The sequence below is a fragment of the Pteropus vampyrus genome, unplaced genomic scaffold (assembly GCF_000151845.1).
Source record: "Pteropus vampyrus isolate Shadow unplaced genomic scaffold, Pvam_2.0 Scaffold110, whole genome shotgun sequence".
NCBI classification, from domain to species: Eukaryota; Metazoa; Chordata; class Mammalia; order Chiroptera; family Pteropodidae; genus Pteropus; species Pteropus vampyrus.
Window position 1 is genome coordinate 5,139,418 of NW_011888891.1, and position 10,289 is coordinate 5,149,706.

Here is a 10,289-nt window from a genome sequence, read left to right on the forward strand (position 1 = left end):
CAAAGACTCAGTTTTTATGGGTTAAACTGCCTGGAAACTGGACTGACATCTATAATGTGGTTTCTATGGGAAACAGCTCACCATGGATGCCCTTTTGGTATATGGCCAATTTATAAGACAGAGATTGCTAGTAACTGAATTTCTAATTGCTTAACCCAAGAGCATAGAAAATACTGTAAGCAATATTCTCCCCACTCAGTGAACTGACACATGGATAAACATGGCTGATTTAGCAGTTTCTCTGTAGAGTTAATCAAGACTTTGTTTTTGGTGTCTCCAAGGACTGTATCTGAGAATGGCAGAGTCAGCTGAAGAAGACAGACCAGAGAAAGTAGGGCTGAAATTGGTCTCTTTAACCACGGCAATGCCAACATGGCTGAAGGAGAGGTTGTTTTTGTTGTTTGTTTTAACCCACCCCAGTCTTTTAGTAGGCAGATATAGCAGAGTATATTGAGAACTTGCTGATTCAAGGATAGCAACTGTTGACTTCAAAGTAGGTACCACAGAGTATTTGGGGTCTATAAGTCTGGTTGGTGCCTGAAAGACATTTAACAGTGCATACATTAATCAGAGAGAATCTCAAACGAAAAGTAAAATCTGTCTTCAGCAGTACTCTAATACTTACAAAGCTTTGATGTGTATGGCTTTGCGATCCATTATTCTTGTGAAACTGTAAAGTTTGTGTAGAGTTGTTGCAACTATTAGAATTCTAACATCTATTTAAAAGGGAGGTTTAACGTTAGTCTTATTTCCATATTGTAATAATGGAGATTCAAAAGTAGATTGAAGAAAAAAATTAAAGATTAATAAGGAGATAACTTTGGCAATTTGGTTACCCAGAGACCCTACGTAATCCAGAATGATAAGGTGGCCCTGGCATTCTATACTCTTTAGCTTCCTTCTGTGTTCTTTTGCTAAATGCTTTCTAACCTCTTGATGTCTCTTTTGAAAGGTGGGGACCCAAACTGTATGCATTGTTCCAGATGCGCTCTTGCCAAAACAGCATAAAGCAAATGTAACAGTTAAGAAGAAGGCTCCCTCCCTCACCAGGTAAGTACAACTGGCAGCTGTGGCTAGGCCAGCCCACCTTCTCATTAGACCTGCCATACCTCTCCGCTAGTGGGACCCCATAAAATCCGAACTGTTAATCCACAGCCCAGAGCCTTATTCTGGCCTAGTGAATTCTCAGTCAAAGGGTCTGACCCAGAGCATCCCCTACCCATTACAGCGTCTAGTTTCTCTCCCTCCAGGTTCTTTCTTGCTTTTTTACATCTCTTGGGCTCTTTGCTAGTCAAGAACATCTTCCTCTAATTTAAATTTTGAGGTCAGATAGTTTATGAAATTGAGATTTTACCTGTAGTCTTGGTGAACTGATTGGACATGCTACTTTAGTCTGTTCTTTTACCTTTGTGAAAGAACCTTCTTGATGTAGAGTGAATATTATAGTGCAAAAGCTCACATGTGTGACACTTGTGTGCTGCCGTTAGGTTTTATTCTTATTTTTTAAAAATACTCAGATATACTTAAAAATGAGGTGCCATACAAATATATTGAATAGAAGGATTCCATGATTGGTTAATTATGCATTGATCTCAATTTGGAAATATTTTAAAATCATTGATAAACATGATTCTCATGATAACAGGTTGTTTTAAAATTCCTTAATTTTGTTGGCAGAGACTGTTTTTTCCTATCCCCTTTCTAAATAAAACCACAGCAGTGCAGTTTATCTTACAGATCTTGAATGGTTCATTGGAGTTCCCCCAATTTGCTGATTAAGCCTGCAAAAGTTCTATAAACCTAACTCTAGTTCTATGTGACTATAGTTGAGATAATACCTGAGATGTGGGATAAATGTCCGTCGTAACAATATTATTTTTAAGTTTTTTTCGTGAGACATATAAAAATGGTCATATATGTTCAGTTTGGGTGGGGAATTTTTAGAAATGATTTGCTTCTTTGGCCTCGAATTTTGGATTGCTCTGAAATGAGTTTAAAGTCATGCAAGAATTTCTGACATTCCACGACATCACCAAAACACTTCATTGTTTTAAACCCACTTGAAAGGCTTGTGACACATCCATCACCATTCTTTCTCACTTGATTTGAAAGGGGTGGAGCATTGTGAATTTATGTAATCCTGTTAGACTTATTCCTGATATTTAAGCTAAAATCCTTGGTTAAAACGTGTTCTTAGAATTCCATATATTGCCATAAACGATATTCTTCTTAGCTTTAAACTACTTCTTCCAATGCAGGAATTTATGTAACTCTTTCCATTTTGTTTGCCAATTGGTAAAATTCCCCAAATTAAAACTTGCCTGATATTTGGCAGTTTTCCTCATTGATTTTTATCTGTTAATTTTGCTTTTTTAGAGCAAGGCTTTGAGTGAGTTTGACTCTTGCTACTGTCATCAGAAGTAGAAAAATGAATTTCCTGCATGACTCACTAGAAAAGTCAAGATCAAATGACAGAGATTTTGAATCATCCAGAGATTAACTTATTAAAGGATCAAGGGAACTGGCAATTGCCACATCCTTCAGCTTGAAATGTCACAGAGCTGGCAGCCTTGGAAGAACTGCTGGCCCCCTCCAAAGCTGATTATAATGTTATTGACCCAAGAAAGAGCACAAGGACTTCCGAGTGGTTTTGCAATTCTTTTCCTATAGTCTTTAGGGTTTTTGCATCGAACTCTCATTTAGTCTTCCTTTGGCTTCTGGGATTGTCGTGGTGAGGAATTTGAGGTGACATTTATAGCCATGGACAAGCTGTAGCTGGCTGGTTTCTTCAGGGATAGAATGCCCTACAGCCTCAGGTACAGGCCGTATCCAAATTACTAATCAGCCCCAACGCCTCTGATGGTCGGACCCACACACTTCTTGCTTTCAACCTTCAGGCCTGCTCTTTCTTTGAGGGACTAGGCTGATTTTAGCTTAGGAGGCCATGTTAGACCTGATCCGAAGACCCTCTTTCCTAGACCCCTGGGCTGGGAAGTGGCCCGAGGTGGGAAAGACGGAACTGGTGTAAATACAGTGAGTTCATATGACTCTTGGGCACACATGTCCCATAGGCTGCTCAGCGACTTCTCTTGTGATTCATGTCACAAAGGTTTATAAGACCATGACCTGAAAGGGAGTGTGTTTACATCATATCTACATCATAATTCTGGATCGGAACATTGCGAGGTCTGCTGTGTTCGATTCCCTTTGAGACCAAACATAATTCTAGCTGGGCTGAGCTCAGGGTATTGTCCATGGAATCACTTTTGTTTTGCTGTGATCCGTATGTCATGACATTTCTTCAGCATCCATTCCCCTTCCTAATTCAATAGTAAATTCAACCATGGCTAACAGTTATCTATGAAATGTTCCCATTTCAATCAGGGTCATCTCTATTTCAATCCTATTATAGTCACATCTGTTGCATTTTCTTCTTTCTTGCCTAACTTTCTTGTTCACTTTCTCTGTCTTCACACAGGCCCCTGGCATCTGACGTATGGCGAGCTTTAGCATAAGGACCTACCAAGACCTGCCTGATGTTCTGAACATGTATATCCTCCAAAGTCTAGAATCTCAGCTGGAACCAGATGGACACTTGTTCCCGCAACCAGGGCTCTTGCTGATGGTTCTCTCCACATCTCAGTTGATTGCTGGTTTTCTCTTTCTTGCTCTCCTGTCTCTCTCCAAACACCTCTTGGTTGCCTTTTCTAGGGACAGACCTTAGAAAGATGGGCCAGGACTTGGGATTCTGCATTGTACCCTGCAGTCCTAAGCCAGCATCCACTGCACCCCATCTTCAAGGCACCAACCCCCAAACAGATGCTTGAAGGCATCAGCTTCTGAGAGCCCACTTTTTGTCTGCATGACTAGCTTGTAAGGAGGGATATATAGAGAGAATTTCCAAGAATTTTCCACTTTTTCAAAAAATGTATGTGACTTATTTTCGGCTTTGAACGGAAAGCAGATTCATGGTGTACATCTCTGTCTACTTGTGCACATCTGTGAACTCTGGAGAAATTGATGCAACGTTCTCCTTCCTATCTGGGCTGTTTGTATAATTGTATATAAATGTAGCAATAAATATATTCTAACACCAGCCTGGTATTACTCTCCACTTGATTCTGCATCTGATAGTAGGTAGTAACTATCACATTCTCAGCTACCCTACTGACCAGTGGGGCTTGCCTTCCCCATCTCAGGTTTTCATCTTCTCTGATTTCACAAAGTGTTAGTTTGCAGTTGGCCAGTGTTTGGAGAAAGAAGGTTGAGGAGTATTGTGGCAGAGCTGGGAGTGAAGCAGCATTATTAATTCACTAGGTGGCACTATTCCTGGCTGTCTGAGGTGGCTTGCATGTCCAAGGACTGAAGCTTAGAGGACTGGGTGACTGACGGTTTGTGACATGAGTACTACCAGCTAGTTTACTAATCACTCTTACATTCTCCAAAAATTTATTATGCTGCAATTATATGGCAGGTACTTACCTGCCAGGCACAAAGGTACCCTTTTTATTTTTTATTTTTCAGAAAAACCACATAAAACATGCCAACATGATATTAAATTTTTTATCTGTCTCTGATGTTTTTCAAGGGTACTGTCTGTCTAGTTGTTTTAGAAACAGTGTCCTCTCCTAAAGGGAGACACATGAGCATATAACCTTTTGTTCGGCAGCAATACTATTTGTCTAACATCAAGGAATATTTGTTCCCAAATTGGTATCATAATTTACTTGAAATCTTTGGTTATTGGGCATTTTTTATCACTTGAAAGATAACCACATACTTTGTGTGATTTCCTATTAAATTGCTCTCTCTCAGGCCTCTCCGCCTTTATAGTGGAAGTTGGTGGAAAACCATTTGGCCATAGAACCCGGGAATGCAGTGGAGCTGGAAGTTGGGTTTCCTATGGCAGAGGTTTGCGAGCAGCACCTGAAGAGATAACTTTTTATGTATTAAAACAAGATAGACTGGAAGCCCTCGAGGAAACCATCAGGTTGAGCTCTTTGAACCACTGATCAGACAACTGATCATGCCAGGTCGGTTCTTACTTTCACCTTTTAGTAGGTTCATCAGACAACCTGAGGCTCAGGGTCCAGAGTTAAAGAAGGCACACTGCAGGCCGCTGCCTTCCACAGCAAATACCCATGTGATAGCACTTGACACACTTCCTTCACATAGATTTGTCTGGCCAAGACTGGCAATACAGGCAGAAATGATTTGAAAAGATACATGACAAATTATCAGTGGCTTCTTGTTATAGTGTGGTATAAGATAAGCTTAGTTATAGATAACACTATACAAGCAACAGTTCCTAAGCTTGTTTATGGAGCTGTGGAGGATTGAGGGTTTTCAGCCTGCGGGTGTTAAACCTGGACGTGCGTTGTGGGTTTGCCACTAATTAGTAGTTAGAACTTACACATATCACTGCAACCCTCTGATTTGTCTGCTGGAAAATGAGGTGTTTGGACTAAATGGTTTCTAAGATCTTTTTTGTTCTTTGAATCTCTCCCCCTTTGGGAAAGGGAAAGGAGTAGCAGACTTTTAATGCTAAAAAGGAAAGTCATGGGATGGCAAATATGGGCAATTGAGAGGCAGAAGAGAGTTATGAAGATCACTTATTTATTTATTTATTTATTTTTTAAAAAAACAATCCCACAGCATTTATTGTTATCTGCTAATAACATAAGGGAAATCAAAGCGATATGAATAAATGTTCATGAACAAAGTATACCTAAAAAACACAAACTCTATTGCCTTCTCAACAATTTCTCACTTCATCAGTCATTTCTAGTTGGAGACACTTTGGAGCAGAGTAATATTATCTCCTTTTAGCATGATCCAGCCCAACTGTTTTCTTGACTTTGTTTTAGAATGAATCTCTTCTGCATCATCTAATACGAGGTTCATATACTCATCAAAACCAACGATACAGCTTTCTATCCTCATATTCACTTGTTCATAAAGCCACACCTGAATCTGAGATCTATTTTGCAAGTATCTGAAGATGAGGTTGATGGGCTGCACCATCACCTTCTGCACTTTTTGGCCCTGGTCCTGGACATCACCTGGTCCAACTCCTTCTGAGGAAACAATATATTCAGCTCTCTCTCCCCTTTCGCATCTTAGCGACTGGATTTTTTCTTGGGGTCTGTTCTGCCAAGAGCGGAAAGACTGTAGTCTACACTTGCTGGGACAGGTGGGTGGGATGTTGAGACCTCGGAATAAGAAGCCACTTTTCTTCACGAACCGCCCACCCAGCCACGGGGCAGCGCTGTGAAGAGTGCCCCCTGGCCCTTGTAAACTGTTGGACTTCAGTCCTGATCTAGGAGGCAGAGCTGACAGGGGTGCAGCAACCCAAAAGGGAAGAAAGCTGATCACTTCCGGTCAGTAATAATCCACACTCACACTCAAACACGGTGGCGGACAGTTCCCTCCTTCGGCACAGATACAACACAGGCACAACACTCCTGCCCTCTTGGCCAGCCTGCATCCCCTTCTGGGCAGATGGGATGAATTATTTTACCGGTGAGTTTGGAAAAGAGCTGTGTACCAGTCCTTCCTCCTCTTATTCTGTTGAGAGCTGGCTGTCTACAGGAAACAGAGATTTATGGTCTGCTACTTCATAGCCTAGCAGGACCGGGCTCCCACAGGAAGGGTAAGTCCACCTAATTTGGGGTTCAATATTAGGAAATCAGTTGCCACAGGTATAAGCTGCACTCTCCAGTACTTGCTTTGTCAGTGATCAAGATGATCTTGACCTTCACCTGCTTATTTTTTGGCTTCAATTCCCAACTGATTTAGCACAGTGGTTCTCACTTTAATGTGCATCAGAATCGCCTGGAGGATCTGTTAAAGCATTGATGTCGATGTCGGTTGGGCTCCACTCCCACAGTTTCTGATTCACAGGTCAGGGATAGGGCTCAAGAATGTGCATCTCTAACATGTTGCCAGCTGAAGCTGTGGGCTGTGGCTGCTGAACTGGGGACCACAGTGACAGCCTGAGGGAGCATTTGGCTGAGGGAAGGAGTTCTATTTCTTGGTCCCCTCACACTCTGGAACTGAATGTTCTCGGGGCTGAGTCAGCCTGGCGTCCTTCAGAAAACCGGAGCCGGCAGGCAGTTTTCGGTCAGCATGAGTAAGTAACTCTTACAAATCAATATCCTCTTCTAGCCCACGGCCTTGGGAAGAAACAAATGGTTATGGATTATACTCATTTCTGTTCTAAGTGGAACAGCAGCAGAATCAATGCCAGCCATAAATCAGCCCTGAAATGCCAGTTTAAACATAGAATCCAAGAGATGTGTGCAGTTCTCCTTTGGTAAAACCTTGTAGAACATTGTGCACAAATAAACATTTCACTGAGGCTTTTCAATAATGATGAAACTAGTGCATTTTAAAAGCCTTTAACTGAAATATAAAATACAAACATTTACAAATAAGTCGACAGCGTGAAGAATCTTCACAATCTGTACCAGTGGAATCAGCGCTAGACCAGAAAGAGAACTTTATCCCCGCAAAGTTGCCCTGTTTTTTTTCTCAGTTCCCGATGCTCCCTCCCTCTCAGGGTAAGTGGATCTTGAATAGTAACAGGGGAGGTATGTTTTACTGTTTGCTACATTACATAAATGTAGCCATTCAGCACGTACTCTCTAGAGTCTGCTTTCTTTTACGCAACAAACTCCTGAATTCTTAAAAATCGCTCTCACCCAGTCTGCCTCGTTGCCCGCTCCACTCAGGCCCACCTCTCAGGCCTCTGTTCAGGAGCTGCGCCCCGCCTGCTGCAGAACCACAGAGACTGGTGAACCCCGCAGGCGCTTCCAGCACCTCACCCAGGAGCAACACTGGTCTCTTCTCATATTACTTTGGTCAGAAGTAGTCACAGGGCCACTCTTAGCCACATGGCGCCTGGGGAGGTAGGAGGATATTTGGTGAACATCACTGTCTCTGCTGCACCAACTCTTTCTTAAGGCCAGAATATGTCCTTCTTTGCCCTTTGCCTCAAGTACAGCAGACAGCAAGGGCAGGGGCCGAACACCTCTCTGCACACAGGCCCACGCTGACCTCAGGCCGCCTCTGAGGGGCCCTGGAGGCCTGGGAGTGTGTGCAAACAGATCTCTTGCACCCTGAACCTCACGTATTTCTTTAGCATTGCTTTTTTTTTTTTTTTTTTTCGTTTGGTGGTTGATCCAAGCAAGGTGAAGTCCACCCAAGTTTGAGTGAGTCATTGCTCTTCCTTGTTCTCACAGTGATCAGGCCTCTGTGGTCTGAAAATGAGACTGTTCTGATTCCAACTCACTTTCTGCTGTGTGACTTTAGGCAAGTTTTTTAACTTCTCAACTTTAATTTCTACCGGCAAAATAATGGATCTCTCTAATTTATATTAATTTTTTTCCTCCAACAAATAAAGTCTGTTGGACTTTATGGTAAAACCAAAAAGGAATCCATTTTCTGTTCCTTTTGTCTTAACTTAATGCAGTAATGTTACTCAGGGGTCCTGTTATCCTGTTAGCCTGTTCACTTAGCCCTGGTGGACTCGTGCCAAAAAGTGTCTTAAGGGTAGAAATGAAGAGACTTGGTACAAGTTCTGAAAAATAGGGTTACCTGAGGGAATACTATTATTTTATTCATTCATTCAAAAACCATTCAGTGCCACCCACTGTATGCTGGGCTGGAAGGCATCCTGCCCTCCTCCTGCTTTCCCATGTCCCACTTCCCTTAGGGCCAGGGCCAGGCCTGGGTGGCACTCGTCAGTCTTCACTCACTGATAATTCAAGGGAGAACGTGAGGCTGATAATTCATGGTAATATTGGGAATTGCAACTTTTTCCTCCGAGAAAGCTGCTCATGCAGCAAGTCCAGAGGCTGTGTTTCTACCTTCTCTGTGCTCTGGCCTGGTCCTGAGGCCAGCCAGGGAGGTCAAGGCAGGCTTCGAGAGGGATAAGGAGGGCTCTAGACTATACGGATGGCCATATGACAGAGCGCTTATATCCAAATCAAGAGTTGACTCCTGGGTGTGCCCTGGGCCTGGGTCTGAAGTGACTAATGATGTCTGGGGGCGAGAGCTGCCCTTTTCTCCAGGCTGCTCCTGGGGTGGTGCAGCTGATTTAGAATGTCTCTGCCCTAGCAAATTTCACCCTGGTGTGTGTGGTGTAACTGGCTCTTAGATGTCTCCCTTGCCTTGCTCTGTTGGGAGGTGATAGCTCAGCTCTGGACCGCACAGCCCAGGTCCTGACTCTGTCCATTGCCAGCTCTGAGAACACCCTTCAGATCCACCCAACATAACACGAGGGCACAGGGGCCATGGCCCTATTCCTAGCCAAGCCCCAAGGCTCCACCACCCAAATTCCTCTAGGCCCTGACCTTCTGCCCACCCAACAGGGGGCAGTGGGAGATACTGGGAAGGGGCCAACCTCAAGCAGCTCCTGACCTTGGAGGAGGATGAGGACACACAGTCCTGAGCCACAGGGTGTGGAGTAGCCTGGGTCCCGCCACCGCCCAAGCTGTGTTCACTCTTGCAGATCCAGAGACATTCCAAGGAGATGCCTGGAATGGGGCAATAAAGGAACTTTGTCTATTTGTTCACCATATATGTACTGAGCACATAGAATGATGAACTGAAGACAAGGTAAATCTACATACTTGGCCTCAAATTTTGCAACTGAGTAGCTTTCATCCAGAGTGTGAAGAGAGGCCTAAAGTATAAAGTGTGTCATAACAGAGTCCGTAAATCCTTTGGAGAGTTTTCAGCAGGGGAGTGACTGACCTTCTTTATAATTTTAAGAGAATATTCTGGTTGCTCTGTGGAGAGTGGATTTGAGGGATAAGCGTGGAATTGAGAAGATGAGGCCTTAATGTTCTCGAGAGAACACATAGGCCAAAGCAGTAACAGGAATGGACATTTGCTGGGCAGCTCTGGGCCAGGCGCAGTGCTTAGAGTGTGGTTTTACATGTCATAGATGGCCATGTGGCAAAACCCTTGTCCAGCATCACTCTTATCTGAGCTGGGTTTGATTCAATTTCAGAAGTGTGTCCCCAGTGGGCTTCTCTTTACCCACTGAGTCAGTCTGCTTTACATTGTCATGGGGAAGGGCAATCACAGGAGTCTCCCCAAGTCCGAGCAGTGGGGTGGGCTGGAGAGATGAATGTTAGAGCTATTAAGAGGGCCGAATGGAGGGCTTGGGGAACTGTGCGTGCGTGCGTGCTGTGGGGCAAGGAGAAAGGGCTCAGGTCTCTGTCTTGCACTTAGAATGCCCTGGGCTTCAATGCTGGACATTTTACACACATGTCTTCTTA

The 10,289-nt window shown here is 43.5% G+C and overlaps 1 long non-coding RNA gene and 1 pseudogene across 2 annotated transcripts in view; one reads left to right on the plus strand and one right to left on the minus strand.

Moving 5' to 3' along the window:
- The first annotated feature begins 206 nt into the window (after window positions 1-206).
- LOC105295657 lies at window positions 207-4,096 on the plus strand. Its single transcript, XR_896175.2, has 3 exons — window positions 207-387; window positions 953-1,050; window positions 3,479-4,096. It is a non-coding gene; the product is annotated as an uncharacterized LOC105295657 (long non-coding RNA).
- Window positions 4,097-5,784: 1,688 nt separating this feature from the next.
- Window positions 5,785-10,289, minus strand: part of LOC111743273 — a 14,306-nt pseudogene continuing 9,801 nt past the window's right edge. The window contains exon 2 of the transcript XR_002781623.1: window positions 5,785-6,150. The product of XR_002781623.1 is annotated as a small nuclear ribonucleoprotein E pseudogene (transcript). The remainder of the gene's footprint in view (window positions 6,151-10,289) is intronic.